At 43.7% G+C, this 20,326-nt stretch overlaps 1 protein-coding gene across 2 annotated transcripts in view; it reads left to right on the forward strand.

Moving 5' to 3' along the window:
- Nucleotides 1–584: 584 nt before the first annotated feature.
- Nucleotides 585–20,326, forward strand: part of LOC119647549 (band 7 protein AGAP004871) — a 266,754-nt gene continuing 247,012 nt past the window's right edge. For both annotated transcript variants that reach the window (XM_038048540.1, XM_038048541.1), the window contains exon 1: nt 585–752. The gene's annotated coding sequence lies outside the window, so the exon portion shown is untranslated. The remainder of the gene's footprint in view (nt 753–20,326) is intronic.

Genomic DNA, 20,326 nt, shown 5'->3' on the forward strand with positions numbered 1-20,326 from the left:
ATATTTAACCCCTTTCTATGTCAACATTAAGGTTCTCCAACGGAAATATGAAAATTTAATGGGGCAACAAAAACATAATCCTATGTAGGACGCAGCTCATTATTGACATTCAAATTAATTAGAAATTTATATCCCGAACAAAACCCCAACCCTTATCGTCCTGATGCCTCCTCCTGGTTGCACTTGACAAAGTATCGTCCTCAGCAAATCAACAGCTAGGACATGTGCGTGAATCATCCCGTACTAACGTAACGTACTAACAGATTTCCACTGGTCTTGAGAAACGTCCATATGCTCACAACTCCTCGTAGTCTAGGTTGGAGAAGGCTACCACGGTTGGAAGGGGTGTCAACAACAGCTGAGCGGAATGGTCGAGGTTTGGTTGGCAAATTACTGTCCGCTTGAACCCCATTGCCCTATTTTCAAGTGAAAATCAGCCGTTAGTCGGGGATCGAACTAAACTATCCAGTCAAGTAAAACTAGTGTTGGACTCACTTATTTTCTGATATCGACTGAATTTTATATGATTTTCGGCAGTTGCTGCCTTCCCGCAGATCCTGGTCAAGTTGGAATATGAAAGGCGATGATGTGTACTTTAGTATAGTCGCGGGTCTTGACGCTAACGTTTCGAATCGGAAATTTGGAGCGATACTAGTGGCTAGTGACTAGACAAGGATTTTAGGGCTAGCAACACAGTACAGACGCCTTCATTTGGAGTACGTGGAGGGTCGTTTCACTCCGAGCAGCATAAAGTAGGTATAGACATATTGAGTGTGGATAGTAATTGTCCTTAATGTTGAGCATGAAGTGTATATCTGTGGCAAGTGGTGGCTAAAAAGCTTAACGCATTTGTGGATAACGATTATAAATTACCCATGGTCAATAACCTTCGCTTGGACAATTGCCCAAAAATGCGGTTCGGTTTATAGTCCCATTTCATTGTGCTTAATTTCCCTTCTCATGTTATCCTGAATAATTGGAATTATTACCAAAAATTGATATGTTCGATTCCATTTGACCATGCAGTTTACAAGTGTTAGCTTAAATTGCTGGAATAACCTTTCGTTATCATCAGAGTTGTAAATATGAGCATCCTCCGCAAATGGTAAGGAAAAACAACGCTGACATCAGTTTTAAATGAAGCTTCTGTCTAAGTACCAACTAACTGCAGATTTGACAAAAGTCATCATGCTGGTTCATTTAAGGGTGATTCCAGTCTGGGTCATGTTTATTTACTGACAAATCTAGAAACCGGACGGGATTCATGCTGCTCATTGATTCAATTCAGAGAGAAGTAAAGAAAAACCTACGGTGAATCTAGAAGTGAAAAGATCCCCACAAGAATAATAAACATTGCGATTTTAATAAACAGCGCTTTTTGATAACGTGCCAAGCATATACACGCGCCAGAGGTTAAATGAACACAACTAGAAAATTCTTGGAATGTAAGTAACTACCGTGTGGGGTTCTGTCAATTTACATAGTGAAAGTTATCATTACAATATGTAATGCTAATATGCCAGCGCAAGAGGGATATTATGTACGGTAAAGCTCCGCAAGACCTGTCAGGACCGTGACCTTTCTAAACCTTTAGTGAATCACACTTAACGACAGCCCTTCTATAAAAAAATATAAATATTCATTAGTTACTTTGGGGCGTCCATCGTGAATAAGAAATACAGGAGCAAGCTAATAACATTGTTATTCTATTCAGCGAAGTTGCACATGGTCCTAAAAGAGCTAGTGCCCCCCTTTTACTGGTTATAGTGTACTTTATTACCAATGATATGTCAAGTAAGCCTATAACCAACTGGAATTTAATTATATTTCTTACGTCCCATCCCAGTTACCGGACACTATTCAAAACGTGTATAGAGGTGTAGACACACTCCGCACAGAACCTGCATGCAGTGTCAGAAGATACCCACTAGCTTCACCAGGTAATAGTTTAGTTGGCAGTGACTAATGGGTATTCCCATTATAATCCGGAGGTTCTTCCTCATCGTCATCAGCGGCGCAACAATCCGTATCCGTTCTAAGCCTGTCTTAATAAGGAACTGCAGATATCCCGGTTTTGCGTCCCGACCTCCGTCATCATTCTATCTCAGGCAGGGTCTGTCTAGTTTTCTTTCCCTACCATAGATATTGCCCTTATAGACTTTCCGGGCTGGATCACCCTCATTCATACGGATTAAGTGTATTAAGTCCACCGTAACCTATTGAGCCGGATTTTATCCACAACCATGATCATGGTATCGTTGACCGATTTCGTCGTTATGTAGTCTATGGAATCGTCCATCCTCATGTAGGGGTCAAATATTCTTCGGACGATTCTTCTCTCGAACATGGCCAAGAGTTCTCAAACTTTTTCTTGCTTAGAACCCAGGTCTTCGAGAAATATATACGGACTGGCAAGATCATTGTCTTATACAGCGTTGACCCTATGGTGAGACGTTTCGAGCGGAACAGTTTTTGTAAGCTGAAATAGGCTCTGTTGATTCTAGATAGGAGAAATTATCAACGGTCCCAAAGTTGTAGTCTCCTATCTTTATTATTCTCGTTTGACCAGTGCAGTTTGATATTGTTGGTTGGTTGGTTTTTGCATTGCCTTCACTGATGTGCAGCCCAAGATCTCGTGCCGCCTGCACGATCTCCATAAAGGCAGTTTCCATGTCTCTTTCCATGATGTCGATATCGTCAGCATAGGGCAGTAGTTGGGTGGACTTAAAGAGGATCCTACCCCTCGCATTTACCTCAGCATCATGGATCATTTTGGGGGGCTAGGTTAAAGAGGATTCATGATTGGTCATCCCCTTATCTAAGACCGTTGTTAATGTCGAGACGTCTCGAGAGTGATCTTGCTGCTTTTATTTGGCCTCGCACATTGGTCAAGGTCAGCCTAGTTAATTTTATCCATTTCGTCGGGACACCGAATTTTCTCATGGCCGTGTACAGTTTTACCCTAGCTATGGTATCATAAGCCGCTTTAAAGTCGGTGGAAAGATGCAACTGATGGGCATATGCCAACTGATCTGTTACTTATTTGCCTGGTTTGAAGCCTCTCTAGTATGGGTCTATGTTGTTCTAGGCGTATGAGATTTTCGGACCTAGCAAGGTAGCGAAGAATGTCATACAGATGGTACTCAACAGTGCGATGCCTCCATAATTGTTGCACTACGTGATATCTCGCTTTTTATGAATGGGGCAGAGAATGCTCGTTGTTAGTCGTCAGGCATTGATTCACTGTCTCACACCTTCAGCATCAATAGATGAACCACTCAGTCAGCTGTAGCTCTGTCGGCTCCTGGCAACTTAAAATTTGTAAGACGATGAAGTATAGATGATATATGGTGGTGGCAGTATTTGTCCAACTCGCCGATATTCTAGTCGTTGAGTAGTTTATCAAAATGTTCAACCCATCGCTCCAATATGCCCATTCTGTCGAAAATCAGATTTCCTCCTTTTTCTCGGCAGGGCGAGCATCAAGGTGTATACGACTTCATCCTGCTGACTTATTAGTAAAACTTCCGCGCCTTGTGCGGTATGCCCTGTACTTTTCAGGTTCGCAGTTGACAGCAACGTTACTCGATATGCAGCATTCTTCCGTTCTGTTGCTAGCTTGCATTCATCGTCAGCCTTTTCACCTTTCCTTGCGACTGGGGCTAGTATGTTTGTGGCTGCATCAATGAGGTAATTCAGGTAATTGTGAAGATCATTTGTTGATGTTTTATCTCTAGGATCTCTGTTGACTGCGGTTATTGCGGCACCTATTTCACCCTTATAGATGTTACGGAGGACTCCGCTGTGGATGATTTCGGTGTTAACGCCCACCTGATTATCAGAGGGGATTTTAGGTAATGTTGTTATTCGTGCCCAGAGCACCATGCAAACCAGATAGGGATCTCCCTATATGTCCTCACATTCATCAAGGCTGAGAGGTAGCGGTCGCCTTCTGCTCCAAAGGAGGACTCTAGGGAAATTCCTTCTGTGAAATACATTTACTCTGCCTTCCCTGCCCTGTTTTTGGCTACATCTTTCTACAACCTGGTTGTTTCTGCGGTTTGTTCTATTCCTTCACAAATTTACCTGAAGCTGTTCCGTTTTGCTTCTCTGTTCGCGTCGGTGTGTGCAGTCAGTGCATTTTATACCTTGGTCAGTCTACAGTTTGTTTTGCGCTATTCAACAGTTTTTGGGTCTCTGTTCTCATCCTGGCTAGGTTTCTGTTCCATAAGAGTGTATCCCTTGATGACTTAACTGTCTTAGCCTGACAGTGGGCCTCATTTGCGTCGTCTACCACTGTTTTCAGTTCCAGTTCGCTCCTCATATCACCGTCCCTTTGTAGATGAGCTATGTTGCTGCCCAGGTGTCTTAGATGGGAGTCGCAATCCGTTCTCCTGGGATTTCTTATCATTGTTTTACTTTCGGAGTTGCCCGTAATATCGAATCTGATTATTCTGTGATCCAACACCCTCGCATTTCCGACCAACCCGTTCATCAGAATATTCTGTAGAGTTGTGTCTAGTATAATACCTCTTGTCTAGTGCTCGTCACGAATGTCAGAGTATTCCCTATATATATTTCTAACTTATTGCTAAGAATTAATTAATCACTGCAGATGCAGGGCTTGCATGGCAGGGTTTGACCCGGACTATATACCTTAATAATAATAATCGTTGGCACAACAATCCATATTGGATCAGGGTCTTGAAGTGTGTTAGAGCACTTCATTCAAGACCGTAACGGTACACTACAGTAGACTGTAGGAGGCAATGTGGTCGGCATTGCGCTCGCCCGAGATTATTACCCTGATTTGACTCAGGTACTCATTCACAGCTGAGTCGACTGGTATCCGATGGCAAACCACGATACAAATCCCACTGCCACCAGTGAGATTTGAACCGCGACCTTCCGTACGATAGCCTTGTGCTCTAACCGCTCAGCTATCCGGACACGGGCTATCTTAGTGCTAACCATTGACTCCGTTAGTGTTTCGAGCTCATCTTCACTGTTCTGCTCCGAAATGGCGCTTTTCTACACGTCAATGTCTACCCTGAGCCCTAAAAGACCCAAGTCTAGGTTGCCCAGCTTCTCCTCCGCACTGGACAGCAGATCTACCTGATCTTATACTTTCAGCCTCTATGGCATTCTAGATTCCTTCGGAGACCTCGGCAAATTTTTCACTCTATCTCTCTTCCGAAGTATCTTCCAGAGGCTTCTTCCTGGGCACATGTGGAAGTGTGTTACCAAATCTATAGTTCATATGGCAATTTTGACGTTTGATTGTTTCCAGTGATCGGTCATCGACCCCGATTGTGAGGGATTTATCATTGCCTTCCACCTTGCTTTTGAAAACTACACAAAGTAGTAATCCCCTCATGCCGGCTAATCCCCGCTGCTTCCTGCTTTCTTGGATCCGATAATGAAGACTTAGGTCACTTGCCTTGTCTGTATTGCTTTAGTAGCTGCTGTCTCGAGACCCGGAAGTAATGGGAAATTTATCTTTCTAATAGCACGGGGGACAGTCAGAACAGCCCACCGGAGACTATTTATGAGAATTGGACAATCATCAAAAGTGCTCTTTTCCCCCGGCGCAAGTGGAATTGTTATCTATCTTCCGAAAGGGCACCATAAGATCTGGTTGACTATGGAAACTTGAAAGCGAACCGACGAATGTAAGGAATTGAAAGCTCTTATTGCCACTGCGAGTGGAGGCTAAGTAATCCGCGTGAGTTTCAATGCCGAAAGTACCATGTAGCGTCCACTGTGACAAAAGAGAGTTCAATATTGCGCTGGCCAAGAGAGCATATATTGCCGTAAATAACAATGATTTCAGTATCATGCAACACACCACGAAGGAACCTCCAGTCAGTTATAAGTTTCTCGGAGTTAATCTGAGCTTGGTTTTCAATGGTGGATGAAATGGCCAGTTCCATGCGAGTACAGATTGTTCCAGCAAATGGAAACAAAATCATTTCAATCATCAAATACACACAAGCTGTGTAGAACTCCCGGGTTTGACGGTATGTCCACGGAGCTGCTCCTTACATCTCCAGCATTTTCCGAAGAGTTGCTACCCCCAGTTATTCGTAAGCCCGGGGAGTTTGAAATTTTTCCCAGGGAAATAAAAAGGGGGATATTCGTTGAAATTCTGAGAAAGGGCACACGTTTTGCGTGTGACAATTAGAGAAGCTTTTGCGCCTTCCTGCTACAAAGATTGCAAATAAAATTTCGCTGCAACGTATCAAAGAATGCTACATTTCGGAGAAACTAGTAACTATTGTCGGAGCAGCATATGATGACGCTAAATGTCATGTGCTGCACCACGATCAAATTTCAGTAGAATTTGGGGTCCAAGCAAAGTACGGCTTTGGTGACATCCTTGTCCGAGGGGCTTGACTACGCTGATGGCACCTGCTAACTCCTTCGTCGAGCCGGGGATTTAGTTTTGGAGAAAGAGACAAGAAGTTAAAGATAAGCGCCAACAAAACCAAGATTTTCAGTTTGAGAGGTCATCGTACTCTCACTTTTATTCTGACCGGGCTTAAGTCATTTCTGCGCCTTCTTCATGGACCCTTCGAGTTCAAGGTCTTTCTTCTGATAGCGTAGATACCATTAGACACTGGCACCACTGTTTTCTTTCTAACGTCTGATATGAGGTAGAGAGAGGTAGAGGTACTTTTACTGGTACCGGCTTCCTGACTACCGATTGTCGTCTTTACGATAGACCAATACTGAGATTGGCTCCGCTCCGTGACTTCCAAATTAATTCCCTCTTGGGTATTGTCCCCTGATTGTTAGTATTTCACCTGGTATACTAGTTTCTAGCGGTTCCTTTTGTATGTTTTATTTTGGTTCCTATGATTTTCACAAGTACGGCGCTAAAAGATCCTCAATATCATAGTCTCCATTCGCATGGAATGGCCAGGTTTACTCATTGAGGCGACCAGGTACTCGTGTGGCTCAGTTCGAATAATGTCAAGCAACTATCCTTTAGGCTCGGTTCTCATCACACCTAGAGGTATTTTTCAAATTCCCAGTCTAGATCCACAGGAAAGTGGATTTAGCGCAGTTAATACGACGAGCGGCATGACGTTTATTACTGCAGTCTGCGGAAACCAAGCTTCCTCCCTTTCAAACTGTTGGGCACCTTGATGTTCTACCCATTAATGTGAATAGTAAAAATGCTATTAACAATAAAACAAAGAACCTTTGTTTTGTCAGTGTTTATCCTTCTTCAAGCCCAAAACTATTTAGGCAAGCTCCATGACTTAGTCGAGGAGTTTCCTCCAACCAAGGCACCACGAAGGACGTCACCTATAACGAGAAGATTAAATATCGGTGAGAAAATGCATCCCTAATGGGCTTTGCTTTGGAATTCAAATTCCTCTAAAATTCCATATGAATGCTGGTTGAAAACACCGGCCTGTTTTGGCATGTAAATCATCATCCTATTATCGTTATCATGCCGATGAACTCCGCGGACCGTTTCTGATGGCAGCATTAGGCTACAGTCTTCAATTAACTGGACTTCCAACTCGTCAATGTTTGTTAAATGTTAAGCAATTCATCAAAATTTGTTTGTGGACGCAGCCATAATAACTTTCTTTACAGGACATCTGATAACTGACAGTACGGATGTTACGGATGATTTCATTATTTACCTTGATACGATTGTCTGGTGGAAATCGAGGTTATGACCTTTGGCTACAGAAAACGGACTATGATTGGTTTCCGCAACTTTCGCACACTCCTCGACAACGGTACCGAGGGTCCTCAGAAAGTTCGCTTTCTCCAATTTGAGCGGGAATTCATCATCATCAACGGCGCAACAACCGGTATCCGGTCTAGGCCTGCCTTAATAAGGAACTCCAGACATCCCGGTTTTGCGCCGAGGTCCACCAATTCGATATCCCTAAAAGCTGTCTGGCGTCCTGGCCCACGCCATCGCTCCATCTTAGGCAGGGTCTGCCTCGTCTTCTTTTCCTACCATAGATATTGCCCTTATAGACTTTCCGGGTGGGATCATCTTCATCCATACGGATTAAGTGACCCGCCCACCGTAACCTATTGAGCCGGATTTTATCCACAACCGGACGGTCATGGTATCGCTCATAGATTTCGTCATTGTGTAGGCTACGGAATCGTCCATCCTCATGTAGGGGGCCAAAAATTCTTCGGAGGATTCTTCTCTCGAACGCGGCCAAGAGTTCGCAATTTTTCTTGCTAAGAACCCAAGTTTCCGAGGAATACATGAGGACTGGCAAGATCATAGTCTTGTACAGTAAGAGCTTTGACCCTATGGTGAGACGTTTCGAGCGGAACAGTCTTTGTAAGCTGAAGTAGGCTCTGTTGGCTGACAACAACCGTGCGCGGATTTCATCATCGTAGTTGTTATCGGTTGTGATTTTCGACCCTAGATAGGAGAAATTGTCAACGGTCTCAAAGTTGTATTCCCCTATCCTTATTCTTGTTCGTGCTTGTGTTTGACCAGTGCGGTTTGATGTTGTTGGTTGATTCGTCTTCGGTGCTGACGTTGCCACCATGTATTTTGTCTTGGCTTCATTGATGTGCAGCCCAAGATCTCGCGCCGCCTGCTCGATCTGGATGAAGGCAGTTTGAACGTCTCGGGTGGTTCTTCCCATGATGTCGATATCGTCAGCATAGGCCAGTAGTTGGGTGGACTTGAAGAGGATCGTACCTCTTGCATTCACCTCAGCATCACGGATCACCTTCTCGAGGGCCAGGTTAAAGAGGACGCATGATAGCGCATCCCCTTGTCGTAGACCGTTGTTGATGTCGAATGGTCTTGAGAGTGATCCTGCTGCTTTTATCTGGCCTCGCACATTGGTCAGGGTCAGCCTAGTCAGTCTTATTAATTTCGTCGGGATACCGAATTCTCTCATGCCCGTGTACAGTTTTACCCTGGCTATGCTATCATAGGCGGCTTTAAAGTCGATGAACAGATGGTGCAACTGTTGTCCATATTCCAACAGTTTTTCCATCGCCTGCCGCAGAGAGAAAATCTGATCTGTTGCTGATTTGCCTGGAGTGAAGCCTCTTTGGTATGGGCCAATGATGTTCTGGGCGTATGGGGCTATCCGGCCTAGCAAGATAGTGGAGAATATCTTATAGATGGTACTCAGCAACGTGATACCTCTATAATTGCTGCACTGTGTGATATCTCCCTTTTTATGTATGAGACAGATTATGCCTCGCTGCCAATCGTCAGGCATTGATTCGCTGTCCCATACCTTGAGCACAAGTTGATGAACCACTTGGTGTAACTGGTCGCCTCCATATTTAACCAATTCGACTGTAATTCCATCGGCTCCTGGCGACTTATGATTTTTAAGCCGATGAATTGCACGGACTGTTTCTCCTAAACTTTGTGGTGGCAGTATTTGTCCGTCGTCTTCAGTTGGCGAGACCTCCAACTCGCCCATGTTCCGGTTGTTCAGTAGCTCATCAAAGTACTCAACCCATCACTCCAATATGCCCATTCTGTCGAAATCAGATTTCCCTCTTTGTCTCCGCAGGATGAGCATCGAGGTGTATAAGGCTTCATCCTGCTGACTTGTTGGTAAAACTTCCGCGCCTGGTGCGGTTGCTCCCTGTACTTTTCTAGTTCACAGACTTGTTGGTTCTCCCAGGCTTCCTTTTTCCGTCTGTGAAGTCGCTTCTCCGCTCGACGGAGTTCGTGATAAGTCTCTGCGCGTGCCCGCGTTCTTTGAGAATGCAACATTACTCGGTATGCGGCATTCTTCCGTTCCGTTGCTAGCTTACATTCATCGTCAAACCAGCCGTTCCGACTCCTTTTGCGGCTGAGGCCAAGTATATTTGTGGCCGTATCCATGATAACGTTCTTCAGGTGGTTGTGAAGATCATTAGTTGATGCTTCATCTCCAGGTCCTCTATTGACTGCGGTTATTGCGGCATCCATTTCCCTCTTATAGGTGTCGCGGAGGGTTGTGTTGTGGATGGCTTCAGTGTTCACTCTCACCTGATTGTCAGAGGGGATTCTAGGTGGTATTGTTATTCGAGCTCGGAGCACCATGCCAACGAGATAGTGATCCGAGTCTATATTGGCCCCCCTATATGTTCTGACATTCATCAAGGCTGAGAGGTGGCGGCGTTCGATCAACACGTGGTCAATTTGGTTGAAAGTGGTCCCGTCTGGAGAGGCCCACGTATGTTTGTGGACCGCTTTCCGCGCAAACCAGGTACTTCCAACAACCATTTCGTGTGACCCTGCTAATTGAATAGTCCGCAGTCCGTTATCATTTGTTTTTTCGTGTAAGCTATGGGAGCCAACGTATCGCCTGAATACGGGCTCCTTCCCTACTTGGCTGTTGAAATCCCCAAGTATGATTTTGATATCATATCTGGGACAGGCTTCGAGGGCTCTTTCTACTGCCTCGTAGAAGGTATCCTTCTCCGACTCTGCAGTCTCCTCTGTAGGGGCGTGAACGTTTATGAGGCTTATATTTCTAAACTTGCCTCGCAAGCGCAGAGTGCATAGCCGTTCGCTTATACTTTCAAAGCCGATAACAGCAGGTTTCATTTTTTGGCTGACTAAGAAACCTACTCCGAGCACATGGTTTACTGGATGGCCGCTATAATATATGGTGTAGTGGCTCTTCTCCAGGAAACCAGTCCCTGTCCATCGCATCTCTTGCAACGCTGTTACATCAGCCCTATATTGGGACAGGGTATCGGCTAGCTGCTTATCAGCTTCATCTCTGTACAGGGAGCGCACGTTCCATGAGAAAATGCGCAAATCGTTGTTCCTTTGTCGTTGCCGGGTCCGTCGTTTTAATATCCGTCCTATCCGAGGCTCCTGTTGTGGCTTCGTAACGGTTGTTTTCCGTGTAGGGTTGTCAGCCCTACCCAACCCCCAACCTGGAGGACCAGTTGGTACAATTTGTCCCGTTTATAGGCGCGGGAGACTCGCCTTCATCCTTCTCCGTCTGCAGCTTTTCGTTAAGAAAAAGCTCCCAGCGGTCACCACGTGGAGGTGGAGATAGGGTTTGGTAGTAGAGCTGTTGGTGTTGGTTCAGCAGGCATTTCCCAGGTTTTATGCTCCATCGTGGGTACCAATCCACGTTTCGCCCCGGGACCTATACTACCCTTTGAGCGAGAATTGCAACTATATAATCTGGATATTCCTATTCCGCCTAAGCACAATAAGATGGTGGGACATTGGAGAGTACTCCTCTGCCTTTTGCTGCAATGGGCTTCGGTACGCGAAAAAACCAAGTAGCAGCAGCCGCGAATCCAGTGTCCAATCCAGGTTGCTTTTGATAGACTTCTAAACGCAAGATTGTGGCTCAGGCTAAGGAGCATCACAATTGTACAATGCACCAACGGAGACTTCTGATATAGTGAGGATGGATGTTTTGTACGAGCAAATACAAACAGTTCAGGGGAGGCTTCCTAAAGGTGACCGTGATGGATCATCACGGGATCTGACAACACCTCACTGGCACATGTGAGGGTGAAACACCGTCTTGGCGACCGTAAGGATAATGGTGGGAGGTTCGAGGATTTCCGCAATTTCCACGTCCTGGTCGTTGGTGGCACATTGTTCGAGCGCAAAGCCTGCCATAAGGTCAGTTAGGTTTCAACTGACCAACACTGTATGAGCAATCAGATCAACAATTTCGCGATCAGCTGTAGATTTCGGAGTTGTCTAGTGCACAACAATGAGGTACTTGACCGCTTGTATGATCCTGCTATCGCTCAACATTGGGAGAGCTATCCTGCTGATCGGAGGGCAGATATAATGAGTAATCGGCTTGAGAGAAGAAATGAACATTGGGCTATCATCGAAAAAGATATTTTCTTGGGTGTTACGCAGGTTGTCAGCATTGCAAGCCGCCTCCTCAAAGGACTTGGATGCGGTCGCAAATTTTTTTGAGGTCAACGGTAGACTTCTCACCCACAGTAACGAACAACTGAAAATGTGGAAAGACCACTTTACCGTGGTTCTCAACCGTATTATATCAGGTAAAGTTCCCCCCCTTCTGGATGAAATGGCTAGTCACCATAACACGCGAATACGGACTGTTCTTCCAAGCAAAACAGTAACCATTCCGGCGACCAACACACTCAAACGGAGTACACCCGCTGGGTTTGATGGTCTCCCTGCAGAATTATTTACCGTTTCGGCAACAGTTACTGCAGATCTGCTACTTCCGGTCATACGGAAATCTGGGGATTCGAAACCTTTCCCAGATAGTGCAAGAAGTGGATGATCCTTAAGATTCTAAAGAAAGGCACCAGTTTTGAGTGTGACAATCGGAAGGGTATCTACGTGCTCTCTGTAGTCGCAAAGGTAATAACTAAAATAATCGTCAAACGCATCAGAGAAAATCTCGAAAGTTTGATCAACAGAGAATAGGATGGTTTGTACTCCGGATCCTTCTGCTTTAACCACATCAACACCTTACCGATCATTTTGGTCTTGCTTTTCATCGATTTTGATAAAGTCTTTGATAACGTGGTTAGGGAGCGTATCTGAGTGCAAGAAGGGCACTCAGGGAAAACTAATAGTCATCACCAGAGCAGCACATGATGCGCAAATGTCACGTGTTGCACCGAGGAGGATTTTGAGGTCCAAAACGGAGTCCGCCAGGGTTGTATCCTATCACTGGTATTATTTCTTCGTGTTCTCGATGACGTTTTCCATGTTGTATTGTACAGAGGCCGGATAGGCATTCAATGGACTAAGACATCTTTCCTCAAGTACCTCAAATACGCTGAAGACATCTGTTTTCTTTCTACTGTAGATATGGATCCTGACCAAATGGCTCTGGATTTGGAAAGAGAGAGGCAAGTAGAGTTGGAGTGAAGATAAACACCAATAAAACCAAGGCTCCAAGTCTGATGATGGGTCATCGCACTCTTCCAATCTCGATTAGTAGACAGAATATTGAATGCGTCGATCAACTTGTATATCTGTGAAGTGTGGTTTCTGTCATGGGTGGCACCGTACTGGTGGTTTCCCGAGGCATTAAAAGCACTAGACCGGCCTTCGCTGCCCTGTCTAAAATCTGGAAATGCAGTTATCGCAACAACAAGGTCAATTTAAGACTGTTCTGTGCTGGGTCCTATATAGGACTAGCACATAAAACGTGAACTCCACTGTTACTTAAAACCTCCAAATCGTCATCAACTCCTGTCTGCAAGGTATTATTGGAGTGCGCTGGCCTGACACATTGCCAAATGAAGAACTTGGTCGGCGCACAGGCCTGGCATTCGTATGCACTGTTATCGGAAGGCGGAAGTAACAGTGGATAGGTCGCACATTAAAGATGGGCGACAATTGCTGTTGCGCCATGCATCCAGTCTTCGAAGAAGGCGTAGATAAGGAGTGTGGGCGAGTGCCTCCGGAAATCATGAAAGAGCTGAAGTGCATTTCAGGTAATCGCGACCGATGGCGTGTGGGTGTAGTTGACGCGGTATACCCCAAGAAAGGGTAAATTACAGCTATATACCGATGTATCGCCTGAATACGGGCAACGTTTTTACTTGGTTGATAAAACCACTAAGTATGATTTATTACTCCTGTGGCGGGCTTCAAGGGTTCGTTCAACTGCCTCACTTGTGTAAATCTGGAGTCTTTCCTGTGAACGTGAAAGTTAAAGAGGATTATACGTCAAAATTTGGCGTAAGCCCAGAGTACACTTCATATTTTGACAGCCGATAATATTAGTTTCCAGTTTTTGGCTGACTTGGAAACCTATTACGTATGCATGGTTTACTGGGTCGTCTCTATATATGGTATTGTCGTTTTTCTCCACGATACCGGTTACTTTGCAGTCCATCTCGTGCACGGATGCAGCTGCATTGTCTTTGACTTTTAGGGAAGTGGTGAGATCCACAAAGGTCGCGATTGATGCAGACCAAAAGTTACGTTAATTTACGCTCTGCTTAAATGCTTGGTAACCTGAATTTTAGTTGGTGTTCAAAACGTCATTGATGTTACTTAGTTGTCCTTACTTGGCACCGAAGTTCCTAATAAGAACGAAATTTCTCCTGCAGTGAGATTCCCCTTGAAAACTTGCCTATCCTGTGTGTTTTAAATGTGCCGTTAACTTTTTTGAGGTTTTCCTGAAAAGGCCGTATGGGGTCTAAGGAAGGGAGAATGTGCTTTCCAGTGTTCAGTAATAATAACCCTTTACGACAAACAATTTAATAGAAAATTGTTAATTGCTGCTCCATTCAAGCCACGTTTTTCCTAAGCGCAGAATTTAGTACATTGAGTGAATTTTTAATCCTGAGAAAGAATTATCAACATCTGAGCGTTTCACTTCGATGAAACACGTTGGAGTAACAAGGCAAACTGGGAGAGTGGCTGCGACCCACGGCTTAAACCATCAACTGATTACTTGGTACACTGACGGATCCCTCACAGCAGAGGGAGCGGGTGTCGGTGTCATTGGTCCAAGAAAAATGTACTTTGAGCCAATGGGCAGGTACACTAGCATATTCCAGGCGAAAATATACGCCACAGACAAATGTGCCTCCTTTAATCTGCAAAGGAGCTACAGGGTGCAGAACATAGCTATTCTCACCGATAGCCAAGCAGCGATCAATGCACTTAGGTCCAACCAGGTGAACTCTAAACTGGTATGGGAATGCCTTGAGAGACTGAATACACTCGGCTCGTCCAACAAAGGTTTGGATACTTTGGGTTCCAGGCCATGCTGGGCTGGAAGGCAACGAGGCAGCGGACGAACTAGCCAAGAAGGGAGCAGGGACGCCTTTACACGGGCCAGAACCCTTCTGTGGAATCGGAAACTAGGGAAGCTAGGGATATCTACGGACACTACCTGCAGGTTTTGTGAGGAGAAGGACGAAACCTCTATACACGTCTTTCGACAGTGTGCGGCACTTGTGCAAAGTTGGTCGAGACATCTGAGAGAACACTTAATACCAGATGCAAAGCTGAAAGATCTGGAAGTTGGGAACATACTAAAGTTCCTAATGGTTACAGGCCTGATTGAGATACTATGATCAATAGGTACACTATAACCAGTAAAAGCGGCACAATAGTTCTTCAAGGACGCGGTGTGACTTTCCCTTAACAGAATAATAATAATAATAATCAATATCTCAGCGGGGTTAGTTAAGCGTTGAAGTGATTATTAACTCAAATTGCCACAACACTCGGTCTTTTGAGCAGCCTAAACATTTGTTGATCAGCACTAAAGTGCTTTTATGTTTTTCGTTCATTCCAACCGGTCTATGGGCAATCGTTACTGGAATGCCACAGCTTCAACTAAAAATGAGACTGACAATAATTAACAGGTGATTTATAGCCTGTACTAGAGACATCATTCTTTAAATAAATCGACTGAATCCTCTCACGTGTTACGGGAACAAGGGTATTAAGTAATAATTTATTTTTACCTGAGTAATTTACCAACGTAAACAAAAATGAGTGTCAGAATCAAAACATTTCTAAAAAGGTTTAGTCAGTAAATCTCATTGAAGCATGTCTGGTAAGTGTGGGCGTCATTGGACATCACATTGAGTAATATTTCTGATATTTTGGAAGTGAAGCAAAGCAATTAGTAGGCAGATGACATAAATTGGGACACGTAACTGTCTGAAAAGGTAATTGGATGTTTAGTCTAGACAATATGTAAAGTCGACACCCTGAGTGGGAGTGAAATTATATTCAAATTGGAAGCAAGGAGGTGAAAAATAATACAATAAGGCCGGATCCTACCTGAAGGACCCAACAGTTTTTTTTTAAGTTAAATTATAAACAAACAAATATTATTTTTATTATTTCACCGGACTTCGAAAAGAGTGGAACTAATTCCTGAGTGGCTGGCTGGGTTATTTTCAGATATCATTTTTCGTCCTTTTTAAGAGTTTGAAGTATACAAAGGGTTTGCTCAAAGATTGGAAGAAAAGTTCTAAAGATTCACGTTGAGAGCACTTGCAAATATAAGGGTACGTAAAGATGCATTGAAAGGCAAGCACATTTATAAAACAGGACTCTTTGTTCATAGTCAATTGGCACTACCTTTGCCAAATTAGTATAATTCCTTTAACTCAGTAAGTGCGCTCCGCTTCTAAGTTGTCACTAATTTTGCTTTATGATGTAATTTCAAGAGAACTAACAAAGCTTTCCGCACCTCAAAAGGAGCACGGAAGTCACTGCACCCACAACAGTCGCAGTCCTTATTCATGTCATCCATATGACATTCTTGCATTCCTTCGAAGTGGTTTCGTTACATAGAAGGCACATTGGGAATGAGGCCACAATAATTACGTGAATCTCAGCGTGGGATCTACTACAGCACAATGTAATTGTGGGAATATGCTGAATATGAGTTGTCACGACATATGTACATTGCAAGACTCACGCTTGTTTTTATCTAGTAAATTCTTTATGTTTGATACTTTTTGCTGTATCAGAAATGAAATCACTTTTCCAACAGATTATTCATAAGAAGAAAGTCTAAGAACGATTATATCTATAAGAAAAAAATCGTCCGCTTACTAAACAGTAAAGTATAATAATTTGTTGGACCGAAAAACGGATGATTATTTGGTAAATCTCTCGCAGCATGACTCCTAGAAATGCATCGTTGACATTCTTATATCTTCCAATTTAGAGGAAGAGTTCAAGCAATTTCCTCTCGATGTATGTCTGCATCTTGCCATTCTTCCCAGGAACTTTACGCATAAGGAATGCCACAAGCGAAGGCTTTTCAATTCAGCATGCATCAGAATTGTCCTTGTTGCAATTTTCCATTAGACTCCTTATCTGTCTTATGAAGCTGTAGTGGCCAACAGGTAAGGCAATTTCTGGTCCAATTCCATGCAGTAGTTTTCACTTTCCATTCCAAGAAGAGAGTCAGAAGTCGGTTGTCCAAACACAGGAGTTGTGTCAGTGGCTCAATAATTTTAAAGTCCTGAAATAACTTGGGCAAACCTGGAAAGGCTAAAGAGACGGTTGAAGAACTCTTGAAAAAATCGCCTAGCTTTCAGGGGGCCTGTAGGACTACCGTGTCGGTTTGAGTGGTTGGGTTTGATTCTTGTAACCTGATTCCGTGTATCAATATTTAACCTGGAAATTAATATGTACGAGCACAAGTGACCATGTGATATTCGATAAAGTGCTTTCATGTGGCGGTAATCAATAAATGTGCGGTTATAAGTGAATTTCGAAATTATTCCAGCTAATCAAACGTTGGGCGACGGAAATGTATAGTTAAGACCCCATTTATTATTCATGTGAACAATATTAGTAAATAAAGCCGAGTTTACTTGGATTCGAGAAAAGGGTTACTTTGATTCCGACCAGGTGAGTTATTAAGTGGATGACGAGATACGACTACGTGGCTTTTATGTAAACGGAACAGACGGTGTTTTCTCAAGTTTATCTAAACAATAAGGATGTGGGCTTGTACTTAAGCAAAAGCAAGACATAACATTTGAACCAAAATTAAATCATAAAAATAAAAGCCGATATAATGAAAAGATAATTATTGGAAAATGAGCTTTTCATAAAATGAAATCAATCAAAAGTAATTTTCAAGCCAATACCACTCAATATGTCCAGAAATCCAATCTGGTGTTTGCAGGCACTCTAAATAATGACAAATATTCTAAATTAATGTCTTTTCTCAAAAAAAATATGACGAAGTATTCCCAAGTGTCGGAGATATTAATAATAATAATTGGATTAATAAATCAAGTATATGTCAAAGGAAACGAGCATGAATTAGGCTTATCCTTATGATGAATGCATTTATCCTTATGAAGTACAACTTTGATTTTCATAAAAGCATGGGCTTTCTAATGAGGTTACGATATTTATTCAATTGGAGGATTGCCAATAAATAATCTTCTGGAGGTTCAACTTTATTATTGTTTATAGTTTTGACATGATCAATATGTTGGCCTTGGTGCCAGGCTGGATCTACTAAGTGGATGTCGGCTTTTGGTAGTACCCTTAAACTTTACACTGGCCATCGACTTCATCGTATTTTTCAACTTTAGACGTTATTCTCTTTTTGAAGTTACCATACTTTTGACAGTTTACTCCCTCGTGCTACATGAGACAGGTCAGTAGATGAAGAGTATTAGCTTGTTGGTAAATCTTGGGAGAAAATTTGGGCACATCGTCAAAGCCAGCAAAGGTACTAGCAACATTCACAATAACCGCGATAACAAGAGGAAATACTGAAAGCAGGATGCTTTGAGTATAAAAGTTTTGTGTTCATCGTGTGTGAGGAACTTTCTATGCATGATTTTCTTTTCGTAACTAAAAACTCAAAATATTTTCTCACATAAGTATTTCCAAACTTCCAATTGTATTAACGTATTAATGAGATCAACAAACGTTACCTATTACCGCATATTGATGGGTGCATATATATGCACATATATGTATATCTAAATTAATCGCACACATCTTTTTTTTTTTTTTTTTTATGGATGGAGGTGAAAATCTGCGCCAGGTTGCAGCAGTGTGTGGGATTCACACCCACTAAAACCACCCCCACTCTTCCGCCCCTCCCCGCGGGACCACCGTGAAGTATTACTTCGCGAACCTAGATGAAATCGCACACATCTGAATATTTCCGCTTCACTGCATGTGTCCAAGTATTCATGTATATATATGAACATAAATTTAATACCGCTGGATCCTACCTGCCAACTTTATTCTCATATATATATGCATACATTTGTCCCAAGTAATTGGTACTGATATACGTATAAATAACTAAGGCAAACCAAAATTGACATGCACCGGAGTGCAATCGCTGCTAGCGCGGTTCTCTGCGGAGTTAAACGCTTATTTAGTGCTAATCAGTGAGCAATACCGGAACAGGGACCCGGCTTCATAGCATCTCGACTTATCAAGTACCGCTGCCATCTGGGTTCGGGACGACGTTCGACTTCGTGTTCTTGCCCAAAGCCAAGGGAGTGAGTTTGTCTGTAGTTCGGTACCCAGTGGTAACGCTTTTTAGTGTCTACCAATGTTTCGGCTCCCAGACTTCCAAGGAAGTATCCCTGATATCACCTTTTTATCGGAATCTTTGTTAACATTGGTAGACGGGTGGCAGGTGCTAGAAGACTTCTCGGCAAGTGATCATGGAGGAAGTATATGTATACGAGTATGTTCCGCTGTTTGGCATAACGTTTAAACGGTCGCGAAGAGGCATGCGCCATAAAGGCAGAGTATAGATCAGCAAAAAGTGACTCCGCAGTGCGATAAATAAAAGCAAAACTCTCGCTGGAAAAACCTAGTCAACGAGATGAATGAGGACCTGTGGAGATTTGATTCTAAACTTGTCACCCGGAAAATCGGTACACTAGGGAAGCCCTGCATACTAAGTATCGACCAGACAGCATTGTATGGGCATTACTCCCCATCCCATCCGGGTTATGTCAATAGCGCGGAAAGTGTCAGGGATTGACCCCTTTCCACAATAAGAGAGCTCGAAGAAGCGGTTCTCAACATGAAAAAGAAGAAGGCATCAGGCCTTGATGGTATCTCGACGGAAGTTTACAAACTGGTATTCCGCCAAAGACCAGACTTGCCGCTTGGGGCGTTCAAGGCTTGCCTTCTTTCTTGTCGCTGGAAGGTAGCTATTTTCTCGTTAATTAACAAGAGGAAAAGAAACCCTGAGCGGCGGTTTGCATAACGACCGCTGTGAATGCTTGACACGGCCGGGAATGTGCTCGAAAGGATCGGAATAGACTCGCTGAAGCCATTCACGTCGCCGCGGACTTATCCCCAAGGCAGTTCAGGTTCAGAGCAGTGGGATCCACGGTAGATGCCATTATGGAGGTCGTCGATGCGGTTTATCGGGCCTTAGCACACAGCCGCCAATCTCGATGGATAGTGCTCCTCATAACGCTCATTAGTGGAATTATTGCTGTTCCCTTTGGTTGGTGTCTGGTGTTAAGCCTTTTCGGCGCTCCGATCAAATCTCCTCTAAACAATTGCTGCTTAAGTGATCTAAACTACTCCAACCAAATCTTCCTTAGAGCTTCACCTAGGCATCGAAGCCTTCCTGCCGGTAATTGGGTACACCGTGACCATCATACAGTTGTAGAACACATGGCGAGCATGACACCGCTGGAAATCGACCTGAATATCACACAAAATTCTGAACACCACAACGCCTGGTTGATTATGTAGACGACGTTGCGGCATTTGTTGCTGGACGGACAGTTGACAAGGCGCAAAGTAGACTTGCTATACTGATGCGACGGATAAGCGAATGGCTGACTGCTGGAGTCTCGACCTTGAATCAACTAATGGCGAATCTTGAGGGCCCTGTATCTACTA

Source organism: Hermetia illucens, chromosome 2, assembly GCF_905115235.1.
Source record: "Hermetia illucens chromosome 2, iHerIll2.2.curated.20191125, whole genome shotgun sequence".
NCBI lineage: Eukaryota > Metazoa > Arthropoda > Insecta > Diptera > Stratiomyidae > Hermetia > Hermetia illucens.